Consider the following 6,568-nt stretch of genomic DNA (forward strand, 5'->3'; position numbering starts at 1 on the left):
TACTGATGATTCAAAGGTCTTCCTCTACCTCTGGCCATTGGCAGTAAGGAAAAGACGTAGTTCCCATGATGCATCTGAGTGTATCTGTGGTTTCTAACTAGAGCCTCTGACCATGGTCTGGTTCCTGGCAGAAACTCATTTCTAGGTCAACTGGTAAATTTTGAAATGGGGACTTTATGCCCAGGGAAGGCATAGGGCAGTGTACAGAGCAAAACCCTTAAAGTCATTTAAAAAATATGTGTTTGACTTTGGCTCCTCTGTGTCCAGCATTCATGTGCTGGGATGTTAATTGGTTTCATCAGAGTGATAGAGGGACTTCTCTGGTGGCTCAGTGGTTGGGACATCACATTCTGACGTGCAGGATGTGGATTCCATCCCTGGTCAGGGAGCTATGATTCATGCCACATGCCACATGGTCAAAAAACCAAAATATGGAACAGAAGCAATATTGTAACAAATTAAAAAAAAACTAAAAAAAAAAAAAAGAATAAAATGATAAAACTGTCTTCTTCAGGTTTATTACAATGTTTTAATAAAATACTATTTTTAAGCAAAAAAATATTTTTCACATATTGACATTCCTTTAGCCTTCTATAAAGCAGAATATTAAAATATTAAGTACATTAATATATTTTAAATGCAAAATGTGTCCGTTGTTCTTTTTTTAAGGGTCTAAATAATTTTTAAATAAATAAGTTATTTAATTGAAGTATAGTGAAGGAAATGGCAACCCACTCCAGTATTCTTGCCTGGAGAATCCCAGGGACAGAGGAGTCTAGTGGGCTGCTGTCTATGGGGTCACAGAGTCAGACACGACTGAAGCGACTTAGCAGCAGCAGCATAGTGGATTTGCAATATTCTATTAGTTTCAGGCATATAGCAGTGATTATAGTCCATAATAATTTATTACAAGATAATGACCATAATTCCCTGTGCTATATAGTCTATTCTTTTTTTTTAATATTATTTTCCATTATGGTTTATTACAGGATATTGAATATATTTTCCCTGTACTATACAATAGGACCTTGTTGTTTATCCACCCTATATACAATAGTTTCTAATTTGTATTTGTTTTATTTATTTATTTTTTAAATTTTATTTTATTTTTAAACTTAACAATATTGTATTAGTTTTGTTAAATAAGAAAGATAAACACTGTATGACATCACTTATATGTAGACTAAAAAATAATATAAATGAATGTATAAGCAAAACAGAAGCAGACTCACAGATAATAGAAAATAAACTTGTGGTTTCCAAATGGGAGAGGAAAAGGGGTAGTCACAAATTAGGGATATGGGAGTAAGGGATACAAACTAATTCCTAATTTGTGACTACCCACTTTCCTCTCCCATTTGGAAACCACAAGTTTATTTTCTATTATCTGTGAGTCTGCTTCTGTTTTGCTTATACATTCATTTATATTATTTTTTTAGTCTACATATAAGTGATGTCATACAGTGTTTATCTTTCTCTGTCTGACTGATCTTACAAAGCATAATGCCCTTGAGGTCCATCTATACCGCTGCACAAGGCAGAATTTCATTCCTTTTTATGGCTGAGTAGAGATGTTCAAGCTGGTTTTAGAAAAGGCAGAGGAACCAGAGATCAAATTGCCAACATCCGCTGGATCATCAAAAAAGCAAGAGAGTTCCAGAAAAACATCTATTTCTGCTTTATTGACTATGCCAAAGCCTTTGACTGTGTGGATCACAATAAACTGGGGAAATTCTAAAAGAGATGGAAATACCAGACTACCTGACCTACCTCTTGAGAAACCTATATGCAGGTCAGGAAGCAACAGTTAGAACTGGACATGGAACAACAGACTGGTTCCAAATAGGAAAAGGAGTGCGTCAAGGCTGTATATTGTCACCCTGCTTATTTAACTTATATGCAGAGTACATCATGAGAAATGCTGGGCTGGAAGAAGCACAAGCTGGAATCAAGATTGCTGGGAGAAATATCAATAACCTCAGATATGCAGATGACATTACCCTTATGGCAGAAACTGAAAAGGAACTCAAAAGCCTCTTGATGAAAGAGAAAGAGGAGAGTGAAAAAGTTGTGTTAAAGCTCAACATTCAGAAAACTAAGATCATGGCATCTGGTCCCATCACTTCATGGGAAATAGATGGGGAAACAGTGGAAACAGTGTCAGACTTTATTTTTTTGGGCTCCAAAATCACTGCAGATGGTGACTGCAGCCATGAAATTAAAAGACGCTTACTCCTTGGATGGAAAGTTATGACCAAGCTAGATAGCATATTGAAAAGCAGAGACATTACTATGCCAACAAAGGTCCATCTAGTCAAGGCTATGGTTTTTCCAGTAGTCATGTATGGATGTGAGAGTTGGACTGTGAAGAAAGCTGAGCACTGAAGAATTGATGCTTTTGAACTATGGTGTTGGAGAAGACTCTTGAGAGTCCCTTGTACTGCAAGGAGATCCAACCAGTCCATTCTAAAGGAGATCAGTCCTGGGTGTTCTTTGGAAGGAATGATTGTATAGCTGAAACTCCAGTACTTTGGCCACCTCATGCGAAGAGTTGACTCATTGGAAAAGACTCTGATGCTGGGAGGGATTGGAGGAAGGAAGAGAAAGGGATGACAGAGGATGAGATGGCTGGATGGCATCACTGACTCGATGGACATGAGTTTGAGTGAACTCCGGTAGTTGGTGATGGACAGGGAGGCCTGGCGTGCTGCAATTCATGGGGTTGCAAAGAGTCGGACATGACTGAGCGACTGAACTGAACTGAAGTATTCCATTGTACGTGTATACACCCCATCTTCTTAATCCAATCATCTTTTGATGGGCACTTGGGTTGCTTCTATGTCCTGGTTGTTGTAAGTAGTGTGGCTATGAACATTGGGATGCATGTATCATTTTGTTTCTTTTGCATTTATTTCTGCCCTAATTATTAAGATTTCTTTGCTTCTACTAACCCTGGGGTTCGTTATTTCTTCCTTTTCTAGTTGCTTTAGGTGTAGAGTTTGGTTATTTATATGACTTTTTTCTTGTTTCTTGAGGTAAGCCTGTATTGCTATGAACCTTCCCCTTAGCACTGCTTTTCCAGTGTCCCATAGGTTTTGGGTTGTTGTGTTTTCATTCATTTCTATACATATTTTGATTTCTTCTGTGATTTTTTGGTTACTCAGAAGCGTGTTATATAGCCTCCATATGTTGGAATTTTTAATAGTTTTTTTCCCCTGTAATTGACATCTAATCTTACTGCATTGTGGTCAGAAAAGATGTTTGGAATGATTTCAATTTTTTGAATTTACCAAGATTAGACTTATGGCCCAGGATGTGATCTATCCTGGAGAAGGTTCCATGTGCACTTGAGAAAAAGGTGAAATTCATTGTTTTGGGGTGAAATGCCCTATAGGTATCAGTTAGGTCTAACTGGTCCATTGTATCATTTAAAGTTTGTGTTTCCTTGTTAATTTTCCGTTTAGTTGCTCTATCCATAGGTGTGAGTGAGGTATTAAAGTCTCTCACTGTTATTGTGTTATTGTGAATTTCCCCTTGTGTACTTGTTAGCATTTGCCTTACATATTGTGGTGCTCTTATGTTGGGTGCATATATATTTATAATTGTTATATCTTCTTCTTGGATTGATCCTTGGATCATTATGTAGTGTCCTTCTTTGTCTCTTTTCATGGCCTTTACTTTAAAGTCTATTTTATCTGATATGAGTATTGCTACTCTTGCTTTATTTTGGTCTCCATTTGTGTGAAATATCTTTCTCCAGCCCTTCACATTCAGTCTGTATGTGTCCCTTGGTTTGAGGTTGGTCTCTGTAGACAGCATATATAAGGGTCTTATTTTTGTATCCATTCAGCCAGTCTTTTGTCTTTTGGTTGGGGCATACAACCCATTACATTTAAGGTAATTACTGATAAGTATGATCCCGTTGCCATTTACTTTGTTGTTTTGGGTTCGAATTTATACACCCTTTCTGTGTTTTCTGTCTAGAGAACATCTTTTAGCATTTGTTGACAAGCTGGTTTGGTAGTGCTGAATTCTCTCAGCGTTTGCTTGTCTGTAAAGCTTTTGATTTCTCCATCATATTTTTTTAACCATTTATCATTTATTTATTAGTATTATTATTTTTTACTTCATAATATTGTATTGGTTTTGCCATACATCAACATGAATCCACCATGGGTGTACACGTGTTCCCCATCCTGAACCCCCCTCCCACATCCCTCCCTGTACCATTCCTCTGGGTCATCCCAGTGCACCAGTCCCAAGCATCCTGTATCCTGCATCGAACCTCATATTTGAAAGAGATTCTTGCTGGGTACAGTCGTCTGGGTTGTAGGTTTTTCTCTTTCATCACTTTAAATATGTCCTGCCATTCCCTCTGGCCTGAAGAGTTTCTATTGAAAGATGAGCTGTTATCCTTATGGGAATCCCCTTGTATGTTATTTGTTGTTTTTCCCTTGATGCTTTTAATATTTGTTCTTTGTGTTTGATCTTTGTTAATTTGATTAATATGTGTCTTGAGGTGTTTTGCCTTGGGTTTATCCTGTTTGGGGCTCTCTGGGTTTCTTGGACTTGGGTGACTATTTCCTTCCCCATTTTAAGGAAGTTTTCAACTATTATCTCCTCAAGTATTTTCTCATGGCCTTTCTTTTTGTCTTCTTCTTCTGGGACTCCTATGATTCAAATGTTGTCCCAGAGGTCTCTGAGGTTGTCCTCATTTCTTTTAATTCTTTTTGTTTTTTCCTGTCTGCTTCATTTATTTCTTTTTTAATTTTTTAAAAATTTTATTTTATTTTTAAACTTTACAATATTGTATTAGTTTTGCAAATATTGAAATGAATCCATACAGGTATACCTGTGTTCCCCATCCTGAACCCTCCTCCCTCCTCCCTCCCCATACCCTCCCTCTGGGTCATCCCAGTGCACCAGCCCCAAGCATCCAGTATCGTGTATTGAACCTGGACTGGCGACTCATTTCATACATGATATTATACATGTTTCAATGCCATTCTCCCAAATCTTCCCACCCTCTCCCTCTCCCACAGAGTCCATAAGACTGATTTATACATCAGTGTCTCTTTTGCTGTCTTGTACACAGGGTTATTGTTACCATCTTTCTAAATTCCATATATATGCGTTAGTATACTGTATTGGTGTTTTTCTTTCTGGCTTACTTCACTCTGTATAATAGGCTCCAGTTTCATCCACCTCATTAGAACTGCTTCAAATGTATTCTTTTTAATGGCTGAGTAATACTCCATTGTGTATATGTACCACAGCTTTCTTACCTATTCATCTGCTGATGGACATGTAGGTTGCTTCCATGTCCTGGCTATTATAAACAGTGCTGCGATGAACATTGGGGTACACGTGTCTCTTTCCCTTCTGGTTTCCTCGGTGTGTATGCCCAGCAGTGGGGGAAACAATTCCATTCACGATTGCAATGGAAAGAATAAAATACTTAGGAATATATCTACCTAAAGAAACTAAAGACCTATATATAGAAAACTATAAAACACTGGTGAAAGAAATCAAAGAGGACACTAATAGATGGAGAACTATACCATGTTCATGGATTGGAAGAATCAATATAGTGAAAATGAGTATACTACCCGAAGCAATTTATAGATTCAATGCAATCCCTATCAAGCTACCAACGGTATTCTTCACAGAGCTAGAACAAATAATTTCACAATTTGTATGGAAATACAAAAAACTTCGAATAGCCAAAGCTATCTTAAGAAAGAAGAATGGAACTGGAGGAATCAACCTACCTGACTTCAGGCTCTACTACAAAGCCACAGTCATCAAGACAGTATGGTACTGGCAGAAAGACAGAAATATAGATCAATGGAACAAAATAGAAAGCCCAGAGATAAATCCACACACATATGGACACCTTATCTTTGATAAAGGAGGCAAGAATATACAATGGATTAAAGACAATCTCTTTAACAAGTGGTGTTGGGAAAACTGGTCAACCACTTGTGAAAGAATGAAACTAGAACACTTTTTAACACCATACACAAAAATAAACTCAAAATGGATTAAAGATCTAAACATAAGACCAGAAACTATAAAACTCCTAGAGGAGAACATAGGCAAAACAATCTCCGACATACATCACAGCAGGATCCTCTATGACCCACCTCCTAGAGTATGGGAAATAAAAGCAAAAATAAACAAATGGGACCTAATTAAACTTGAAAGCTTCTGCACAACAAAGGAAACTATTAGCAAGGTGAAAAGGCAGCCTTCAGAATGGGAGAAAATAATATCAAATGAAGCAACTGACAAACAACTAATCTAAAAAATATACAAGCAACTCCTACAGCTCAACTCCAGAAAAATAAATGACCCAATCAAAAAATGGGCCAAAGAACTAAATAGACATTTCTCCAAAGAAGACATACAGATGGCTAACAAACACATGAAAAGATGCTCAACATCACTCATTATCAGAGAAATGCAAATCAAAACCTCTATGAGGTACCATTTCATGCCAGTCAGAATGGCTGCGATCCAAAAGTCTACAAGCAATAAATGCTGGAGAGGGAGCATTGCCCCAGGG

The sequence above is a fragment of the Bos mutus genome, chromosome 18, assembly GCF_027580195.1.
Source record: "Bos mutus isolate GX-2022 chromosome 18, NWIPB_WYAK_1.1, whole genome shotgun sequence".
NCBI classification, from domain to species: Eukaryota; Metazoa; Chordata; class Mammalia; order Artiodactyla; family Bovidae; genus Bos; species Bos mutus.